Raw genomic sequence first — 21,607 nt, forward strand, 5'->3', positions numbered from 1 at the left:
TGGAAATCTTCAGTGCAGAGACAGATCTGGTGCCATTGCTTCTTCTTGTGAAAGTTTGTGGGGATATACATAGTCACAAGCACAACTACAAAGAGATCAATTAAAATGATGTGTCAGATATGGAAAGAAATGCTTCTATTGCACATGTCAATGTTAATTTTTTCAAAGATATGAAGCAGAAGTAAAAGAATCTTAGAAGTTCCCACCATTGTACTATTCAGGAAAATACATCAGACTATTCAAGTTAATGCATGACTACACTTAAATGTTAATTTGTCAAAAATAAACAGCCCTACCTGTACAGTAGTTGGAGAGTATATATTGATTGATTGATTGACTGATTGATAAATCAATTTTCTTTACTTGATAGAATAAAAGCACTTTCGCTGACTGAGGTGCATCTATTTGATGGCATAGTTCTAAATATTTTTTATAATCACACATTTCTAAGCACTCCAACTTTCTGTCTAATTACTTTGGCCATTTATGTAATTTCTTATAAAAGCATACACTACTGTTTTTTTTTTTTACATCAATTTAATGATAAAAGTGCAATGATTCTTCAAATAGAATTTTGAAAAGTATTTTTTATGATAAACTTTTAATTAATTTTTGAAGGGAAGATGCTGCATTGCTTATTGCTTTAATTCCTAGTCACCAGAACAGAGCTCACAAACATGAACAAAATTAAGTATTCAAAAGTTAAAAGAATTTCCTGAACATGATACCACCATTGTACTCGTGAAGTTAATTGCACAAGACCTCCATATGATTGGGCATGTCAGCAATTTATCATAGAAGGGCAAGTACTACGAGGTCTCACTACTCCCTGGAAACATCTTCTGAGTTAATAGTTGCTGGAGAAAGAAGTGTTATTTTCTTCAGTGTGATAAATGCTGGCAATTTGTCCAAGCTTCGATAAATAACTTCCCACACATGCTCATGCAAGCAACCCTAATTAGACTCAGTGGGTCACACACACAAAGAGTGCCTGGAAGGAGCACAGTGACTTATTGGTATTAGAAAAGTTTCAGTGGGAGAAGGAGTAGAAGAGAAATAGTAATGAGAGGTCAAAACCACTAAAGCTCATATACCTCCATGAAACTGTTAAAGAACACAAATAAGAAAATAAAAATATTCTGATTTAATTTCCAGTGGGAGGTAAAATTCATTTTAAGACTATTTGCTGTTGTTAACATTATCACTGAAAAAGTAAACATTTCAAATTTTCTCAAGTCTTTTTACTATATGGTTTATTGACAATACTCAAAAACAAATATTAGGTTTAACTTATTTTGGAATTTAAATAGGATATTTTTAAAACACAAACTGAATGCTCTATATTTCCTGTACCTCTAAAAGTAGATACCTTTTTTTTTTTTTTTTGCTTTATGGATGCGCTTTATTTTGAAGAAATATTACAACATATAAAACTACATCAAGTCTCAAGTGCCACCTGCACAGTGACAGATCTGATAGGATACAGAATAAAAAAACAAAACAACAACAACAACAACAAAAAAAAAAACCTTAAAATTCAGAATGCACAAAGTACTACACGGTTTGGTCACAAAACAAACCTCATACAAACAGCCTAGTGTCAGCCATGGCCACAGACACTGAGCACAAGAGTTCAAATGATGGGGCTCAAAGGGTTAGTCATTGCACATGGGGCTCTGGGTGAGAGCACTAGTCCTCCGTCTGCAGCCTCCTCCTTTACTTTAACTGCAGCTGAGGCACTCTCCTGAGCGCTGGCCAGCAGGCAGAGCTTAATCTCCAGGCCAATGGCTTTGGCCAGTGGTGGTGGCACAGCATTACCCACCTGCCGGTGTCTGTCCAGGATGTTACCGAAGAACCTGTAGGTGTCTGGAAAGCCCTGGGAGCGGGCACATTCCCGCACGCTCACGACCTGGTGCTGCTCTGAGTGGAGCACTCGACCCTGCTTGCCCATGGGCTCACGTCGCTGAAGTGACCACAGCTTCCTCGTCGCTACAGTACAGCAGGTTGATGTCAGCATGGTAGGTGGCCTGGATGGACTTGTGGGTGTTCTCAGGCCTGTAGAACTTGTACAGCCTGATCTTGATGTCCGCCTTGTTGACCTTGCCTTTCTTCTTGCCACAATGGATCTCTTTTATTCTGCTGATGCGATAGGGTTCTGGAGCGCCCAGGTTGCTCCCTTTGATGTAGTCAGAATACTTGCGGTAATGCTCAGGGTACAGGTTCTCATTCACAGGATCGCTCTTTGAGCGTTTCATGGGGCTGGCCACTTTGATATTGAAAGTAAAGGCCTCAGGAAGCAGGTACACACTGTCCCCCAGTCGGTAGACAACACCATTCTTGGTGATACAATTGCAGTAGGCCCGGCCATCCACCTCCTCAAGTTGCTCCAGGACCTTGGGCATTTCTTTTTGCCTCAGCTCAGCCAGCCGGATACTTTGTGCTTGTTGTCCTCTGTCGGCTGGGTCTTGGGTGGGGATTCAAACCTTGCGTACTCCTGGCAGTACCAGAGCTGGTAGAAGTAGGTCTTCCCATCCTCAGCCCCTGGCAACGTGGTCTCAGGGTCCATGCCTCCCTCCATGGCCCAATTCTCAGAAGGCGCCTTGTAGATGACTTTAACCTTGCTGTGGGTGTAGGAAAGCTGCATGTTCTCACACTCGCCCACCAGGAACAGCTCCAGGGGGTCGGAGGTGGCTCCTAGGACTGTCCGTCCCAGCACAGAACCAATGTGCATGGAACATCTGGCCATTCTTGTCTTCCCACAGTGCTGTGACCCTGGCAAGATACAATGGTTTGGAAGAATCGTCTGGAATGACGGAGACACAGTCGCCCACCTCCAGCGTAGATGCTCACCTTCTGATAGTAAGTTCTGTTCTCTTCAATCTTCACAGGCTTCCCAAGCCAGGAGATGCGATCCTTATTCTGCTTCTTCTTCTTCCCTTGATTCAACTTTTTGGGTGATGGCATCTCTGGCACATCATCATTGGCTTTCTCGTCATTGTCTGTCTCCTTCACAGCCAAGTTAGGACACCTCCTCTTGAGGCAAGCCTGCTTACTCCGTCCAGTGCCACCAAATTTAACCATATCTTTGCACGCATTGCACTTCCCACACTCAGGCTGCTGACAGACCTCACAGACGCCACACTGGCGGCACTTTGAGGCATTCTCCTTGTCCTCCTTGTCATCCTTCTCAATCTGCTCTGAGAAGAAAGTGTCAAAGATCTGATAGACCAGCTTGGTGGTGGTGGCTTTTGTGGGAGCTTTGTCCTTCTCCTTGTTAGAACTGATGATGTTACGCCTTGATGCTCGCCTCTGTCCCAGGGAGACACCAGCCAAATGGATCAGGGCTCTCATACAGGGAGACAGGAAGATGGGGGTCTCATCGTCGTCCTTGGCTTCATTGTAACTTTCCACCTGGCTCACCACAAACTGGGCGAGGCGTAGGAGGGAGTCCTCTGTGAACCAGTTCACATTAATAGTAGAAGGAGAGACAGTGGTCTCGATCTTATTGATCAGGTCCTCATAGACGGCATCAGGATTGCTCTGCAGGAACTCAACCACAATCTTGCTGATGTAAATTTTCTCCTGCATCAGCCCAAATATTGGCACATACTCCTCACTGGGATCCATCAAAACATATTCAGCAAATGCGGTGGAGAAGCCAATCAGCACCTTCTCGCCGCTGTCAAAGCCGCTGATCCACCACTGATTGATTAGCCCAAGGTTTTTGCTATTAATTCCACCTTCTGGAGATGGATTTCGTCATGAATTGCTTTGGCACAACCAGAAAAGTAGAGTTCAACATTCTTCTCAATAAGACCAGTGTCGAAGGGACACAGATGACCTCGACTGCAATACACACTGAAGGAAGTGAACTTGTGCATGGGAGAGTTATCATAGGCATCAAACCAAGACGAGTCAGAGTCATAGATGGACAGTTTCTCACTGGTTAACGTCTGGGGTTCATCCACAGCATCTGCAGGGTGCTGCTGTACTTCAGATCAGGGTCATCTAGGTACTGGCCACACTCAGGGCACTTTGGGGGTTGACCTTTGGAATCACACTTTTGTTCTGAGCCGATTTTCTCTCCACACTGCTCTGTACAGGAATGGTGAGTGGTTCCAGTTTTTTACGTGTTGTTTTTCATCTCTTCTCCTCCCTTTCATCCTCGTCTCTGTCCTCAGGAGTCTCTGGTGCTATCTGCTCTGGTTCTGCTTCTTTGGGTCTCCTTCTGGCGGCTAGATCTCTGGGTTGGCTTCTGGACCTGGAACTTCTTTTATCCTTTTCTTCGTCATCGTCCATGTCCGGGCAAGTTCCTGGACTTGCTTCTCTGTCTGGTTTTTCACTTGACCTCCGCCTCAATGCTAGCTCTCTGGTGTGACGACAAAGGCTCCTGTCATCTTCCTGTTCACCTTGCTCTTCCTGAAACAACTGGGATCCCGGCGTTGCTCCTTCTGGTTTCTCCACAGAAACTTCAGCACCACGCTCTGTGCCTGCAACTCTGCGTTTCTTATCCTGGTCTCTCTCCTCTACAACAGATTCATCTCAGTCTCTCTTTTCAGATTCTTCCTTGGGTTTCCGTTTAGCAGGGCCCATTCGTGAAGTGAGACGTGATGGTGGTCTGCCTGGTGGTTCTCCTTGTAGCCACCGAACTAGACGAAGCTTCGACTGCATGTCTCGTGTCCTTACAAGTGGCCTCACTGTCCGACTTGCTTCTCCTGGGTCCCCGAGGCTTGGGCCTGGATCTTGGGGATCGGTTTGAGTCTGCCATTTCTGCTCTCCAGGTTGGCCGGCTCCCGTTGGCAGGACAACCGTTGGCTTTTTGAGAGAGAGAGTGTTCCGTTCTCCAAGGACAAATCCTTATTTAAAAGGGACTTGACTTTAGCCAGGTAGCCTTCCTCAGACAATTCCTCTTTATGTAATTTAGTTTCCAAGTCACGTAACTGGCTCTTTATTTCTGTTTGCAGGAATTCATGCAGTAAGTTCAATTTCTCTTTCACACACTCCTTTTCTGTTAAGCCATCTCTTTCCAAGTCTTTGAGCCTTTTGGAAGTCACAAGCCGCAGCAGCCTCTGGTCACAAGCAACAAAGAGTGGCCTAGATACCTATTTTAAATTTTAAAGTAATCTTTTCCTGGCAAAGTGAAGCCCCTGATCAACTCAGATTTCTAGGAAGCAAGCTGGAATTTGGGGATTGTAGAAGAAAATTTTCTAATCTTCACTTTCCCACCTGGAAAAATGAAAATACCATCTATGTCAGAAATGGTTGCAAGGGTTGGGCAACATAAGTATTAGGGATGGCTTTGCTAAGTTTTATATGATTCAGGACAGTGAGTATACAGCCATATATTGGAGTCTGGGTTTCACACATCAGATCTTACATCTATGGTATCTTCCAGTGGCCATTTTCATTGCTCCAATGCTGTCTGAGGAGTATTGCTTGATATCACACAGTATAGTTTTAGTCTTTCCCTTTTTATTCTTTAGCTTTGACATAGCTGGCTTGAAATAATAATTGCCTTAGTGGTCATTGCAAATGTTATACGTACCTAGCGTATTAAAGGCTGTGATATTCTTCCTGTGGAGCATCTTTTGGGTATATGTCCAGGAGTGATGTAGCTGGTTATTCAGGTAGAACTATTTCCAATTTTCTGAGAAACCACCAGAAAGATTTCCAGAGTGGTTGTACAAATTTGCATCCCACCAGCAATGGAGGACTGTTCCTCTTTCTCCACTTCCTAGCCAACGTGTGCTCTCATCTGAGTTTTTGATCTTAGCCATTCTGATTTGTGGGTAAATGTTAGTGTCATTTTGATTTGCAGTTTTTCTGGTGACTTAGGATGTTGAACATTTCTTTTAAGTGCTTCTAGGCCATTCAAGGTTTCTTTGTTGAGAATTTTCTGTTTAGCTCTGTACCTCATTTTAATATTGGGTTATTTGATTTTTTGGGAGTCTAGTTTTTTGCATTCTTTATATATTTTAGATATTAACCATCTATCAGATGTAGGGTTAGTAAAGTTATTTTCCTATTCTGTAAGTTGTCACGTTGTTCTTTTGCCTTATAGAAGATTTTTCAGCTTCATGAGGTTCCATTAAGGGCACACACTCCACTATGCTCATAACAGGCTTATTCGTAATAGTCGTAAAGTTAAAATAACCAAGATGTCCCTCAATTGAAGAATGGATACAGAAAATGTGGGTCATTTGCACAATGGAATACTGTTCAGCTATTTAAAATAAGAACATCATGAATTTTGAAGGCAAACGGATGGAACTAGAAAATATCATCCTGAGTGAAGTAACCTGGACTCAAAAGGGCATGCATGGTATATATTCACTGGTAAGTGAATATTAACCAAAAAAAAAAAAAAAAAAAAAAGTAGAGAATACCCAGGAAACAATTCACAGGACTCAAGGTTAACAAGCCGAAGGGCCCAAGTAAGGATGCCTCAATCCCAGTTGAGAGGGAAAAGAAAGCACTCTGGGAGGGAGACATAGGGAGGGATGGACTTGGGTGGGAGAGTGGAGGGGGAGGGAAAAGGGGAACACGATCAGGTGTTGGGGGATGTTTTAGTCAGGATTTGTATTCCTGTATAAAACATCATGACCAGGAAGCAAGATGGGGAGGAGGTGGTTTATTCAACTTACACTTCCACATTTTTGTTCATCACCAAAGGAAGTCAGGATTGGAACTCAAGCAGGTCAGGAAGCAGGCGCGGATGCAGAAGTTGTGGATGGATGTTACTTATTGGCTTGCTTCCCCTTGCTTGCTCAGCTTGCTTTCTTATAGAACCCAGGACTATCAGCCCAGGGATGGCACCACTCATAATGGGCCTTTTCACCTTGATCACTAATCGAGAAACTACCTTGAGAAAATAACTTACAGATGGATCTCATAGAGGCATTTTCTCAAGGGAGTCTCCTTTTTCTGTGATAACTTCTGCTTCTGTCAAGTTGACACACAAAACCAGCCATTACAGGAGGGGTACAGAACAGGAGTACAGCCCTGAAGGCCAGCAGAAAGAATGGAAACAGGCAACCTTGGGAGGTAGGAGTTGGGAGAACCCTGTAGAATGTACTAGAGACCTGTAAATTGAGAGACTGAGGACTCAAAGGGAGGGACCTTAGATGAAATGCCTAACAGTGGGAAGAGGGAACTTGGAGAGTCTACCTCCAATAGAAAGACAGGGCATCAAGTAGAGGGATGGGGTTGCCAGAGTGAAAATCTCTGGTGCAGAATTGTTTCTGTCTAAAAGAACTGAAGGAACAAAAATGGAGAAGGGACTGAGGGAAGGGAGGTCCAGTGACAGGCCTAAATTGGAATTCAGCTCAAGGGGAGGCTCCAAGGCTTGATGCTGTTACTGATGCTATGGTATGCTTACAGGCAGGAGCCTAGCATGGCTTTCCTCTGAGAGTCCCAGCAAGCAGCTGAATGAGTCAGACACAGATATTCAGATACACGGAGACTTGATGCGCCAGGGAAGGAGGATGCTGGAGGTGTGGGGGTAGGGGAACACCCCATCAGAGAGACAAAGGAGCTGGACGGAGGTTGGGGTGAAGAACTCTGGGAGTGAGGACTGGCGGTGCCAACATTTGGAATGTAAATAAATAAAATAATTAAATTTAAAATAAGAAAGAAAAAATGAAATTCTTCCTGTGAAGTCCTAACAAAGTATTGAGCTTATTAGGAAATTATGAACATTCAGTTAATTTTTTATTCTCTTGATTCTTTAGCTAAGAAAACTTTAAGTAGCCGATTTCAGAAGACTTTACATTAAGCACAGATGTAAAAAGAAATAGTCTTACTGAGCATTTACATCAGGTTTTGCTAAGCACATTATACATCAAAACTTATAAGTTCGATTAATTATTGATTTTCCAGTGAGACAATTCATGTACTTACCTTCTTTGTAATGGGTCTCAGAGAGTTAGCAAGTATGCTCCAGGACTGAACTGACAAACTCTATCTCTGAACCTGGGTCTGCACACTTCATGAGGCTGCCTTCTTACCATTTTGGTTTGGTCCACAATAGAGAGATACTTGACATTTAGATGAAGATGTAAAAAAGAAACAGGTTGATCACCATTGTCAATATCTGTAATTCCTCCCCAAGGGAGACCAAGGTATGAGACTCTAAACCTCAAAGCCAGTGGGAAGTGCATAACTTCACATGAATATCTATGTCTCCACATACCCCAATAAAAGGAAGCAAACCCCAAAGATATGTTTCTAAGACTGAATCTTAGGCTTTATAATCCATTAGTGTGTATAATTGGGGACATGGAATAATGCATATTACAGGAAGAAAATTGTCTTTTATTTTTTAAGAAAGGAGGTCAATTAAATTCATAAGTAAGAAAATTGTGTAATAATATCAGCATTATTTAAGCTACGTATTTATGCAGTTTGGAAGAGAAAACATCTCTCCTACTCCCAGGTATCATTCATTTTAGGATTCAGCCTTTTACTCTCTTCCTTAAAGGGGACGGATTTTGTCCTGTCAGCTTGCTCCATTGGTTTTCCTCTTCCCAAACATTATAACCAGAGCTGTCTCTTAAACTTTGTGTTCATCTCTCTAGTACCCATCACGCACTGACCTGTGATATTAAATCCAATAAGTTTGATCTGTTCACATCTCTATAGTTTTAAAGGTGAGGTATTCGAGGGTAACACATTAAGAACATGTTTTATAAAATATTATCATAGAACACACATGTGTTAAGATATAAAAGATTACCACTTAAGAGAGTCTAACATGAATGCATGCAACTGGATGAAGGTTGTTTATAGGATTAGGATGGGAAGAGCAGCAAAACCAGCTTTGAGACAGAGTGGATTAATAACAATTATTTTAAGGCAGTGGTTCTCGAACTGTTTATTGTGACCAATTTGGCAAACGTCTATCTCCCAAAATGTTTACTTTACAGTTCATAACAGTTGTAAACTTACAGTTACAAATTTCAACAAAATAATTTTATGGTTGTGGGTCACCACAACATGAGGAAATTTTATTATAGGGTCTCTGCTTTAGGAAGTTTGAGAACCAAGGGGCATATGTGACTTAGGTTGGCCTCACTATAAGCTCTGATATAAGATTAAAAGATTTAAAAAAAAAAGCCTGGATTGATAGAAACTGAGGTACCTTTTAGTAGCAGTAACAACATGGAGTAAAGTATGTACTTCAAGAGACAGAAATACTATTATATTAATAGTAATGTTAAAATATCTTCCTTGATACAGCAAATAAAGTAGCAAAACCATTAGAAAAGGATTGTAAAGGCTATTTAGAATAATATGTGATGAATTAAGACTTTGAAAAAGGAAGTAGAAGGAATGCAATAAACAGAAATTCTCATTACTAAAGTTTTAAAATCTGTTTTATTTTATGTCCCATATTAGCTGCCCCTTTACCTATACTTTCTTTGTATTTGATAAATCAAAGCTTCCATATTTTCAAAGGAAAAAAAAAAACAAATTTTGCTTACAATTTTGGTATCAAATTGTTTTCATATTAATGTGGATCAATTCATCTGGAACTATTAAGCTATGTAACACTTAATTGTCATGACTTAAGATAGTTCACTTGAAGATGCCTAAGTACACAACCTTACCTACAAGACATAAGTAGTTTGAAGAGTAAAAAAAAAAGTATTAAATTAAAAATATTTCAAAAGTACTGGGAAAGTGTCAGAACTTGTAAGGATGGAGTTGGGTGAGAAGATGTGTTATGAGAATCTTCCCAGGAAATAAGACAAGAGCTTTGTTACCTCAGTTTCGTCCAAACATGGAATTGTTCTTGAAATGTGCTTTATGCTCATCCCAGGTGTAGTGGATAGATGTGACTTTACTTCACGTTACTTGTTATTGTTGATGTTGGCATGACATTCAATTCAATGGGTAAACTATCTTTTTATCCTTCTGTGGAAAACACGTTTTTGTCACATGTAGGTTGTTCTTGTGGTTGTACACAGCTTCAACTCATGAGTACTTAACTCATGTTGGCTTTCTAAGCCTCAGTGTATGTATGGTCTGAGGCTCTGGGTGAAGATGGCTGCTGCATGAGACCAGTGTGTCTCCTTTATTGACTCCACTCTCCCAGGTCATCTGCCTCTAGAGCAGTGACAGAAGAGAGCTTTGAAACTTCTATTCCATAATGTCCCAAACAATATGATTCCTTTTTAGATAAAAACAAACAGATAAAACTTTTGTTATTTTGTTGAAGATTATTTTGTTGGTGTATTACAAATATCTTTCCCCTTTGGATCTCTACGTGCATGTGCTTGTGGGTGAAATGGAATGTTTCTCTTCAATAATGAACCAGGTTGTTACCAAAGACATGAATAATGGAAGAATGTAAGCCTAGGACAGAAACACAATTGATGCCTTTTTTCTTGAAAAGGCATTTTTTTTTTTTAAATGTAACCCTAAATATGTGCAATTAGGTTTCTTTTCCAGCAGGAAACAGAGGGGAAATAAGTAAAAATATCCAAAGTTCATCATTCTTCACTTTCTGAACTTATGAAATTCATAAGTACATAAAACAATCCTCAAATCTATTAAGTTGGCAAGGTTGGCAGGTTTATGCCATTTAAATTTTTTAGAATGTGACAGTTTTGAAGCTATTATTGAAGTTGTATACACCTAATTAAATTCTCCATTTTCATGTAGAATCTGTCAGGGTGTGTACATCTAAATGTGTGTGGCTCAGAGTTACAATATCAAGATTAACTCAGATTTACCTTTAGAATTGCAACAATAATATAAAATGGCCTTGGAATTTCGAGGAAAGAGAGACTAGTTCTGCAAGAGTGATCATTGGTAATCATTTCTTTAGCTTTCCTTATCTTTTTGAGCAAGAACATGAAAAGAAGCAACAATCTTGCCAATAGATATAGAGGAACCATTTTGGTTCCACTTGCAGATTACTCTAGACTGAATATTGAAACTATTAAAAAGAGGAGATATATATGAAATTATATCTAATTACAGAAAGACATAGACAAACATTGCATGAGTTTACTCTTCTTACATTATAAATACGTTGATTTCATAGAATTTAAAAGAATATAATGTTGAGAACCAAGTCATCATTAGATAGGAACAAGAAATTCTGGCATCCCTTTGTAGGGCAGGGTTAGTGTAGGTGATGATGACATACTGGGAGTTTCAAAAGACTAGGATAATGAGTTTTAAGTATTCACCATAAAGACATTAAAAATAAGGAGGCATGTTGGGAAAAAAGGGCTGGTGATCCCAGGGTTCCTCCCGCCATGCCATACTGTGGGTACCCGGCTGGGAACGCTCTGGGTTCCTCCAGCTGGAAGTTGGGCCCTGCTGCTCATTAACTAAAAGCCTCTCCCTGGCTCCTCACAGTTCCTCATGGCGGCGCGGCCCCAACACACAAGGAAGCCCTTGGGTTTCCAAAACTGGTTTATTCACCAGTGGATGAATCTGGATGCATATCCTCATAAACCCAGGATCGACCTGAGTTAAAAGGGGAGGAGAGAAGGGGAGAGGGGCTGGGGAGGAATGGTTAATGGCTCCACCTCTGGCCTTTAGGTACCTCATTAGTATGTAAATCTCTCTAGGACCTGTTCCATGCCCTCCACCTGTGTAGGTGACTGAAGGGTGAAGATGGAATGGAGTTTAGACCTCATGTTAGGCCCAACAGAGGCAGACACTTTTAACCTTATTTAAACGTTATACAATGTTTACTTACATTGAAACAGTAGATGAAAGAACACCATCAATATGTGTAATTAGTTCTTTGTGTGGCGGTCAAAAGTACATTTTAAAAATTCTTATAATGCCAGCCTGGCGAGTTTTCGCTTGCTCTATTTTGATGAAATTATCTACATGAACATGTATGTAATTAAAGAGCAACCTTTAGCACTCAATAATTAAAATCCATTGGCTTTGTTTTATCCTAATTTGGCTATTTTTAGAGAAATGGAGAACCTTCTTTAGATGCATAGATTTTCTTTTCCTTTGGTTATTTGACCTACTTACAAAAGAATCATCATAGACTTATAAATGTACTGGACTAAGATCCTCATAAATCTTGTTAAAATACAATATACTCATACCAGACCATTTATATATGCTACTGAGTTCAGATATACTCATGGTAGTGCCATGAATGAGCATTGCAGGTCATACCAGAAAAAAAAATGTATTTGATTAGATATTATAATAAAAAGAAATAGGTACTTTCCAAGTCTATTAGTGTATATCAAATACCATTACTACATTAAATTTCTCAAATAGGTTTATCAGAGCATGCGCAACCATAGACACAAATTTCCTTTTCCCATTTTCATCTTATGGTCAAACTTGTAGCACAAGTATATTTGAAGGTAATGCATGTAATAAGATAAAAATTGACATGTCATTCATCTAGCAGATCTTTTTTTGTTGTTGTTGTTTCATTTTGTTGTTTTTTGAGACAGGGTTTCTCTGTGTAGTCCTAGCTGTCCTGGAACTCACTCTGTAGACCAGGCTGGCCTCAAACTCAGAAATCCACCTTCCTCTGCCTCCCAAGTGCTGGGATTAAAGGTATACTCTACCACTGCCCGGCTTATCCAGCAGATCTTAATCTCAGGAAGTGATATCCTTGTGAGAAGAGACATCAGAGATTTGATAAGATAATCCCAGAGAATATCACATGAGTATATAGCAGCCAGATATAGGCAAAGCTGTTAGACATCACTGAAAACAAAATCCTGAATGATGTTTGACCCTCGACATTCATCCCATCATCCAAAACTGTAATAGCCTGGTTATTTATGTTCTCGATTGTCTAGACCTTTTTTGTGTAAGCTCAAACAGATTATAGTATCTATTACCAGTCCTTAAGAACTAATGATGCATCATCAAAATCGTGTGTGTTTGTGTGTGTGTGTGTGTGTGTGTGTGTGTACTGCAGAACAAATTACAAACAGAGGCAGGTTATGAGGGAAGGCTGCCTAGTTACTATTGCCCTGGAATCAGCTGACTCAAAGGACAATGCCACCAGACCAGAATGCTGCACCAGTGCTATCCATTTTAAACATATGTCAGGTAGAAACTCTGCTCAGCAAATATCTCTTTACTTTTAAATAGGCAGTACTTTTCCTTTTAATCCATATGGTTAAGTATTATTTTCTGTACAATATCTTCTATAAACCTGCTAAGCTCATGTTTAAAATCTCCTTACGTTGGCGTCTTTGAGTATATTTATAGTTTACTTCACACACATTCCTAATGCAGTGTCATTTTATTTATCTATTCAAAGATACAATTTATTATTCTTTAAAGATACCACTGATAATTTTTTAAATTAACACTAACATGCAGACTATTTAAAGGGAAGCCATTGAAGGTAGAACTCTTTGTCATTGGTTTATTTAGTACATTAATCTTTTATTGCCTTTCTAAACTTTGTTTTTAAATGTTTAGTACAAAGAAAGGGTTGAAAGTAACCTTCATTGCTTAAAATGCCCAACTGAGTTTGATTAAATGGCAGAATTAGTCAAAATAGAAGGATAAAGACTCAGGATAAGCATATTTATCTTTGCACATGCAAAAATAATGTTCATTCAGATAATGTGTTTGAGAAATAAACTATAGATGACAACAAGGTATTTTTGTCAATCATATCTTACAAAATGTTTCTTAAGTTTGATTTCATTACCTACAGCCTACCACACTTATGAATCCTGTGCTTTTCAGGTTGGGACCTTCTTGAGAGCTCACTGTTTCTCTGTTTTGTCTAGTGTTCTCTGAGGAAACCAATTGCAAATCCAGAAGAATAAAAACAGGTTGATTTTAAGGACTCATTGCACTATTAACTGTTATGCAAATTGTTGCAGTCAGCAGTCAGCAGTCAGAAGGTTGAAGACAGAGCGCCCACCATTGTTCAAGTGTGACGGATGGAAGTTTGTAGAATTACCTCTTGCTTGAGTACATCAGTTTTGAGCTCTACTCACATTTGTAACTGAGTAGATGAGGTTTGACTTTATTAGGTAGGATAATTTGCTATGCCCAAGGTTGTCAATTCACTTATTTGTTTGACTTAAATACATTTTGTGTTCAGAATGTAACACAGGTAACTATGCATTCTGTGTAAAAATTCTAATAACAATTTACCTGTGCCACTCCAAGGATCATTAACTAAAAATATTACTCTTTTTTCAAACTATTCTCTTATTGACACATAAAAGTTGACATTTGTTTGGATCTGTCCATTTGCCATGTATGTATAAAAACATACAATACTCTATTGCCTTGATTTTCCTTTTCTTGTGGCTGTGATAATAGAAGGAGCTTAAGAGAGAACACATTTATTTCAAGTCATAATTCAAGGATTCTGTCCTTTCTGGCAGGGAAGTGATGGCAACAGGTGCTAACAGAAGCTTGCCACATATATCAATCAGAAAGATGATGAATTATGTGGCCTTGAAAGTATAGCTTGGTTTTTGGCTGGGTACAGGCCCGACCCTGATGGGACAACAGCAGGTGTTCAGCCAAGTCCCCAGAACCTAGGTTCCTGACACGTGTCCAAGATCTCCATTGACCTGTGCTTTGCAGCCAAGTGTAGGGCAATGCAGCCCCTCCCAGAGAGGTGTCTCCTAACACAGGTAGAGGGTATGACTACAGGCCTCAGCCTCAAGAGATTTCCATATTAATGAGATACCTAAAGGCCAGAGGGCATGACCAATTAAGTGACCCTCCTTCCCCTCTCTCTCCCTATTTAAGTCAGGCCCGCCCTGACCTAAAAGAGGGTGCATCCAGACCATCTATTATCTGCCATGTTAATAAAGCTCTTGGAACCCTGGACTTTCCTGTGTCATTGGGGCCTGATGTTGTGAAAAGCTTCTCAGCATTTTCCACCATGGGGGCTGCATCTTTAAAACACCATGCCTCTCTCTCTCTCCCCTCATTTCTCTTGGCGTGAGAGCTGGCTGCGTGCCCACATGCTCCTCGCCTCCATTCTACTGCAGTCTCCCTGTCCACTCCATAGCCCTTCTCCAGACTAAGTGCACTCCCTGCCCGGGGGTGCCCTGATGGCTTCTCATAGCGCAGAGCCTGCCTGGTGCCACATGGAAGGAGACCAGTCAAACTTCCTGTGCCTGTGCGTGTTTTTGCTGCTCTACAGAGGAACTACCATGCAACGCAACAGAGATCCAAGCTTGCGTGCCTGCACACAACACGTGAGCCATCATTCCCTCCCCCCCCATGTCCCCCGCCCACCTGGCAGTGAATAATGAGTTTATTTTAATGCTCAACACTTGTATCTGCATGTCGTCTAGATTCCAGCCAAGGAACAAGGAATGGCTCCATTTATATTAGGCAGGTCTTTCTTCAATCAGCTGCCTGATAATTCTAGGTTTGTCAAGTCAAATATGGTCATTATCACCTCTATACATTTATATGATACTAAAACTGAACTTTTCCACTGCTTGTTTTTATTTGAAAATGTATAAACCTTTCTAGTTTCCTATTGGTATACACATACACACACACACACACACACACACACACACACACAGACTCTCTCTCTCTCTCGGTGTGTGTGTGTGAGAGAGAGAGAGAGAGAGAGAGAGAGGAGAGAGAGAGAGAGAGAGATCAGTCTGCATATGTCCAAGCATGCACACACATGAGAAGTACATAATCTACTATGACCATTTAGTGTTATGGCAGAGCCCTCTATGTCTCTATCTGTCTCTGTCTCTGTCTTTCTGCCTCTGTCTCTCTGCCTCTGTCTCTCTGTTCTGTTTCTCTGTATGTGTGTGTTTGTGTGTCTGTGAGTGAGAATATAGTTGATCACAAAGACATGATAGCAGAGAGAGGAAAGCATGATGATGACCATACATCTAAGAGCTCATTTAGAAAGTTCAAAAACTAAAAAACTAAATAAATGTTAAACCTATGTGATAGTTTGAAAATAGCCCCCCATAGGATCATGGGAAAGGCACTATTAGGATGAGCATCATGTTTGATTAGGTATACCCTTGTTGCAAGAGGTGTTACCGGGGTTGGTCTTTGAGGTTTCAAGTGCTCAAGCCAGGCCCAGTGCCTTTCTCTTCTTACTGACTTGCCTTTCTGGATTTAGAACTCCAGCACCATGGCTGCCTGCTTCCCTGCTGGCCCTCCTTCCCACCATGATAATAATTGACCAAACCTCTGAACTGTGAGTCCAGCCCTAATTAAATGTTTTCCTTTGTAACAATTGGCGCTGTGATCCTCGTGTCTCTTCACAGCAATAACAACCCTAACTAAGACAACATATGGTCCTCAATGGATTAACTCTCATGTTAATTGTGAAGGAATGTTTCATAAAATTGTTAGGTCACCTCATTGGAAAAGGGTTTTCTGTAGGGTCTATGTGGAAAAGATGCTTGTATTTATTACTTACTTAATTCTCTCCAGACTTGATGATTTTAGCGAACACGTGCAATTATCTCCTTGCTTAATATTTTCCATTCTAGAATTCTTCAAGGAAAATAATTGTAAAGCAGCTTACTAGGTCCATTTATGACTCAGACTGCCTTATTGTGGAAAAACTAAACAGTTTTCTCAAAAGCAACAACATTTGCAAGAAACGTATGTATAGAGCACCTGTAAAGCCAATGTATATAAGCATCATCACTGGAGAAGCCTCCTGCATCTGGGAAGCACCTGTGCTTCCCAGCTGCTTCTTTCTTATCAAAATCCAATTCTTATCTTTTGATATGGCAGTTAACAATTTGTAGAAAAAAGTATTGCTTTGTTCTAAAGAGATGTTAGTTATCACGCCATATTAGTGTTTGCTTTGCATGGATCTCAGTGTCCTAGGTGAAGCAGGTTGATCTTTTTGTGACGCTTTACTTTGAGCTTCATCTGGACTGTGCCACTTGGCATTTCAGTGGATGTTTACTTGGAGTATTCCTGGAAAGGCAACTTGGATGCGAGCAATAGTTCTATCAGTGGACACTGAGTAAGGAATAGATGAACTCATGTTGCAACCAATCAGTAATCAGCATGACAATGACATAGAACAAAAGTGGCTTTCCTGAAGAAAGTAATGTCCTGGCCTGTGGTTGTCCACTGCTTTCTTTCCTCACTATCTATGCAATGGTCATCTACTTTAACACATTATTAATTTACATAGTCTTCATAACTATTGCAGCCAACCCTTTGCTACTTTTTCACACCCAGTTTCAGGAATTGATCCTTAAAATAAACATTCTGCCTTTCTGTATATGTATCAATACTTGATAGTTTTTTTTCTCTCTGAAGAACCATATTATTCAGTAATATTTAAAGTTCATATGGTTTGCTCTGATAGTGAGAACAATTTTGAGCATTTTGTTATTGCACAAAGGGTGTAAAGCACTATTGCCTTTCCTACTTGTTTTTAGGGACAATAGGTTGATACTAATTTTTATTTGAGATAGTAGATCTGCTATATTTGCTGAGACTGATTTTCAGCTTTGTGGTCTTTTAAGCAATTACCCCCCACTTCACAGTAATTGGCTATTGACAATTTAACCCACAATGACTATGAACTATTTACTCTTTTATTTCTCTTTTTAAAAATTATTCTTCTGCACATCCTGACCATTAGCCTTCCTCCCTCTCCTAGTCCACTCACAACCCCATGCTCACTTCCCCCTCTCTACCAGACCCATTGTGCTTTTCTTTCCTTTCTGAAAAGACCATGCCTCCTACATATCAACATACTATCAACTGAACACAGGATAAAAAGGTGCAGTAGTAACACTCGGTATAAACCCTTATATCAAGGCTGGATGAGGCAACCCAGTATAAGTCAAAGTTTCCATGAGCAGGCAAAAGAATCAGAGACATCCTCATCTCAGTAATTAGGAGTACAATATAAACCTCAAGCTAAACAAACCGCAGAAATGTATGCAGAGATCTTAGCTTAGGACCTGTGGCTGGCTTTGTGGTTACCAGTTTAGTCTCTGTGAGCCCTGCAAGCCCTGATTATAGTTGATTCTGTGGGCCATTTATTCTCCTCAAGTTACTAACACTTACTGAAAATGTACATAAATTGGGCATTATATACAATCCTTTTGAAATAGTATTATATCTCTAGCAGCGTCTTAGGACATTATTGTTGGTCAATGTCACACACTTTCAATGAATAACTTGTGTCAAGAATGATAAGTAGTACTTTTCAAAGATAACGAACTGATAAATGTGAAATAAGGATTGATAAAAACTTAACAGATCATTTTACTTCCCATATTCAGAAAAGGTCTATGTTTCATAAAAACACATCCAAAAGACATTTGGGAGCAGTATATTTTGTACCGTTATAACTGCAAAAAACAGCCTACAGTCCACTTTTTTTGTGTGGATTTGTGTGGTACATGCATGTGTTCACATGTTTGCATATTTGTGCAGGTGTGTGCATACAAATGTGCTTCTGGAGACCAGTGATTGATGTCAGATGTTGTTATCTATAATGTCTGCCATATTCCTTTAAAGTGTCTTTCCATTGAATGTGGAGTGGACCAGGCATCCTCCTGTCTCTGCCTTCACAGAACTATGGTTACAGCTATGTATGTAGGTGCTGAGCATCAAGCTCATGTCCTCTGTCTTTTAACACCATCACTTCACCAAATGAGGTTTCCTTCCAACTCAAAATACTTTATTTACTACATAATAAACTTTGGAAAAGGTATTTAATTTATTTGTATAAAATTAATTTAGCACAGTTCTTATGTGGATTTTTTCCCCCCATTCATCTGAAATACAGTGTCAATCATGTATTTTTTTATTCTCTCTACCTCAGTGAATGTGTAGTGTGGATTATTGGTTTGGTGACTTCCATCTTAGCTCCATCACCATGGTGTTTTCTGTAATAGTGGTCACAGTGGTAATAATAATTTCAAAGACCATTGGTTATTCATTCTCTTAATCAATTTCTTTCTTTCTTTCTGTCTTTCTTTTGTTCGTTCATTCATTCTGCCTGTCTGTCTTTCTTTTTATCTTCTTCTCCTCCTTCTTGTTCATCTTTTCATTCAAGTTTAAAGGTTTTTTTTGAATAATCATTTTCCATTCACAAGATTTCCCCTCTCCTTTTCACAGCTTTACCTAAAACCTTTTGTTATAATTTCAGTTTTGGAAAAAGTTTTTCATAAACAGCCATGGTCAATATTTAAATGTTGGAAGTTAGTAAGTCTAACATCTAACTTCTAAGAATATAACACCCCTCCCCTGTTATGTGAAATCTCAAAACTTTTATCAAATTTTGTGACTCTTGTTTGTAACTTTAGTCACAAAGCAGATGGGTGAACTATATTGGACCAGTAGATAATAGTCTCCATATCATGTATCCTTCCTTCCTTCCTTCCTTTCTTTCTTTTTCTTTCTTCTTTCTTTCTTTCTTTTCTTTCTTTTTTCTGTCTGTCTGTCTGTCTGTCTGTCTGTCTGTCTGTCTGTCTGTTTTTTTGTAGATAAAGATTCATTGCATTGTTAATGATGACTATGAACTCATAGTCATCTTACCTTAGCAACTCTTTTCAGATTACAGGCCTCTGGTACCATCCCCAACTACAAAGTACCTACCTATAATTAATACTTTGCTAAGTAATTTCAAATCTTTTCATGACTTTAAGTTCAGTCTACAAGTAGAATTCACTGGCTCCACGCTAATTGAATTGAAGGTTGTCCCTGTCAATTGACAATTTAGTTCTTCATTACTTTCAGTGTTGGAATATCATGTGTTTTTATTCATCCTCTATCAAATTCTGATGCTATTCTATAACCAGGCAATTATAAGCAAACTAAAAGAAGTTTCCTAATTTTTACATTGCAATTTAATAAAACAATATAGTATCAACCATTCATCTTCATCAAAATATTGTATCAGTATTATGTTCTAAACAATGACAGTCAGGTCACAGATTGATCACTGTTGTTCATATTAGGCAATTTGTCATTGAATCAATCTAGGTTATGTAAATGAACAAGGTTATTTTGAGGATAAGTTGAAGGTATAAGGAAATATAAAACTAACATTACAAAGTGGGTCAGAACACAAGAAACAATTAACAATGCTTAGATGGAAACAAGAATATCCACCAATATTGCTTGACACTCATGCGCCATCAAACACACCCTCTCTCCCCCCCATACACAAATTCTAACATTATATAAAAAATTATGTAAATGTTTATAAATCTATAGAATGTTGTGGAAGATAATTAGTATCTTTAATCTTTCTATAGTATTGTTTGATTTTTATTATAGTGTATATTGTCTTCAACTACAAATGGATCAAAAAAAAAAAAACCTCAGCATAAAACTCGATACACTGAAACTGGCACAACAGAAAGCCAATGTATCCATGAAGTACCTGGCACAGGGAAAGAATTTCTAAACAGAACACTGTTATTACAGGTACTAACATCAACAATCAATAAATAAGACCTCGTGAGACTAAGAAGCTTCTGCACAACAATGGACACTATTATTCTGACAAAATGACAGCCTACAGAGTAAGAAAAGATTTTTGCCAACTCTACGTCCATTAGTGGACTGATATGTAAAGAACTAATAACACAAAAACAGGCAAAATAACAACACACACACACACACACACACACACACACACATATGCAAACAGCCCAATTAAAAATATATTGAAAAAATAAAGGAGTACAAATTGAAACAAAAAAATTCTGAAAGGAGGAAACCCAAATGACTAGGAAACACTTAAAGAAATGTTCATCATCTTTAAGTCATTGGGAAAATGTAAATCAAATCTACTTTGAGATTTCATCTTACACCTGTCAAGAATTACTACAATAAATAAAACAAACGACAGTTCAAGCTAGTAAAGATGAAAAGAAAGAATAAAATTATGCATTGCTAGTGAGAGTGTACACTTGTACAGATACCAGAATAAATCAGTGTAGTGGTTCTTCAGAGGAGGGGAATGCATCTTCCATTAAGGTGCAGGTATACTACTCTTGGAAATATACCTAAAATACACTTCATCCTACCACAAAGACATGCTCAAACATTTTAACTGCTGCTCTATTATAAATAGAAATTGGGGAAAACACACATAAAAACTAGATGTCGCAGAACAGAAAAATAGATAAAGAAATTAAGCTACACTTATAGAATGTATATATTCACTTTTATGTGGAGATTGGTAGTGAATAAATCAGTGAAAAAGCAAGCTACAATTCACAGAAAAAGAAAATTTAAGTATAGAGGAAGGAACTAGGTGAAACAGATAGACATCATTAGAAAAAAATGGAATAGCTTGTTGCAACGGGCTCCACTCTACCTGGCTTGAGACAAAAGACTTAACAATGCCTAAATAGTTACTAAATTGTGGCCTGCTCAGCTCTGCTGGCTTGGCCTTTCAAAGGCTATACGCAACACCCCACTGCTCAGCTTAAACTGCCACTTCGGTCTTTGGGTCAGGGTCTAGAGAGAGAGAGAGTGGGGATAAGGGGAAGAGACACAAGGAATAGAGACAAGACAGAAGGTCTGATCAAGTCTCTTTTATTGAAGGGAAATCTGGGGTATTTATACACTTTTGCCACACCCCTTGTAGGTGCGTGGATATGATGTAAGCCTTGGAGGCGTGGCTAGCATGTGGATA

General features: G+C 39.3%; 1 pseudogene; it reads right to left on the reverse strand.

The window, feature by feature from the left end:
* Nucleotides 1-1,710: 1,710 nt before the first annotated feature.
* Nucleotides 1,711-19,533, reverse strand: LOC117701703 (DNA (cytosine-5)-methyltransferase 1 pseudogene; annotated as a pseudogene).
* Nucleotides 19,534-21,607: the final 2,074 nt, after the last annotated feature.

This window comes from Arvicanthis niloticus, unplaced genomic scaffold, assembly GCF_011762505.2.
Source record: "Arvicanthis niloticus isolate mArvNil1 unplaced genomic scaffold, mArvNil1.pat.X pat_scaffold_197_arrow_ctg1, whole genome shotgun sequence".
NCBI lineage: Eukaryota > Metazoa > Chordata > Mammalia > Rodentia > Muridae > Arvicanthis > Arvicanthis niloticus.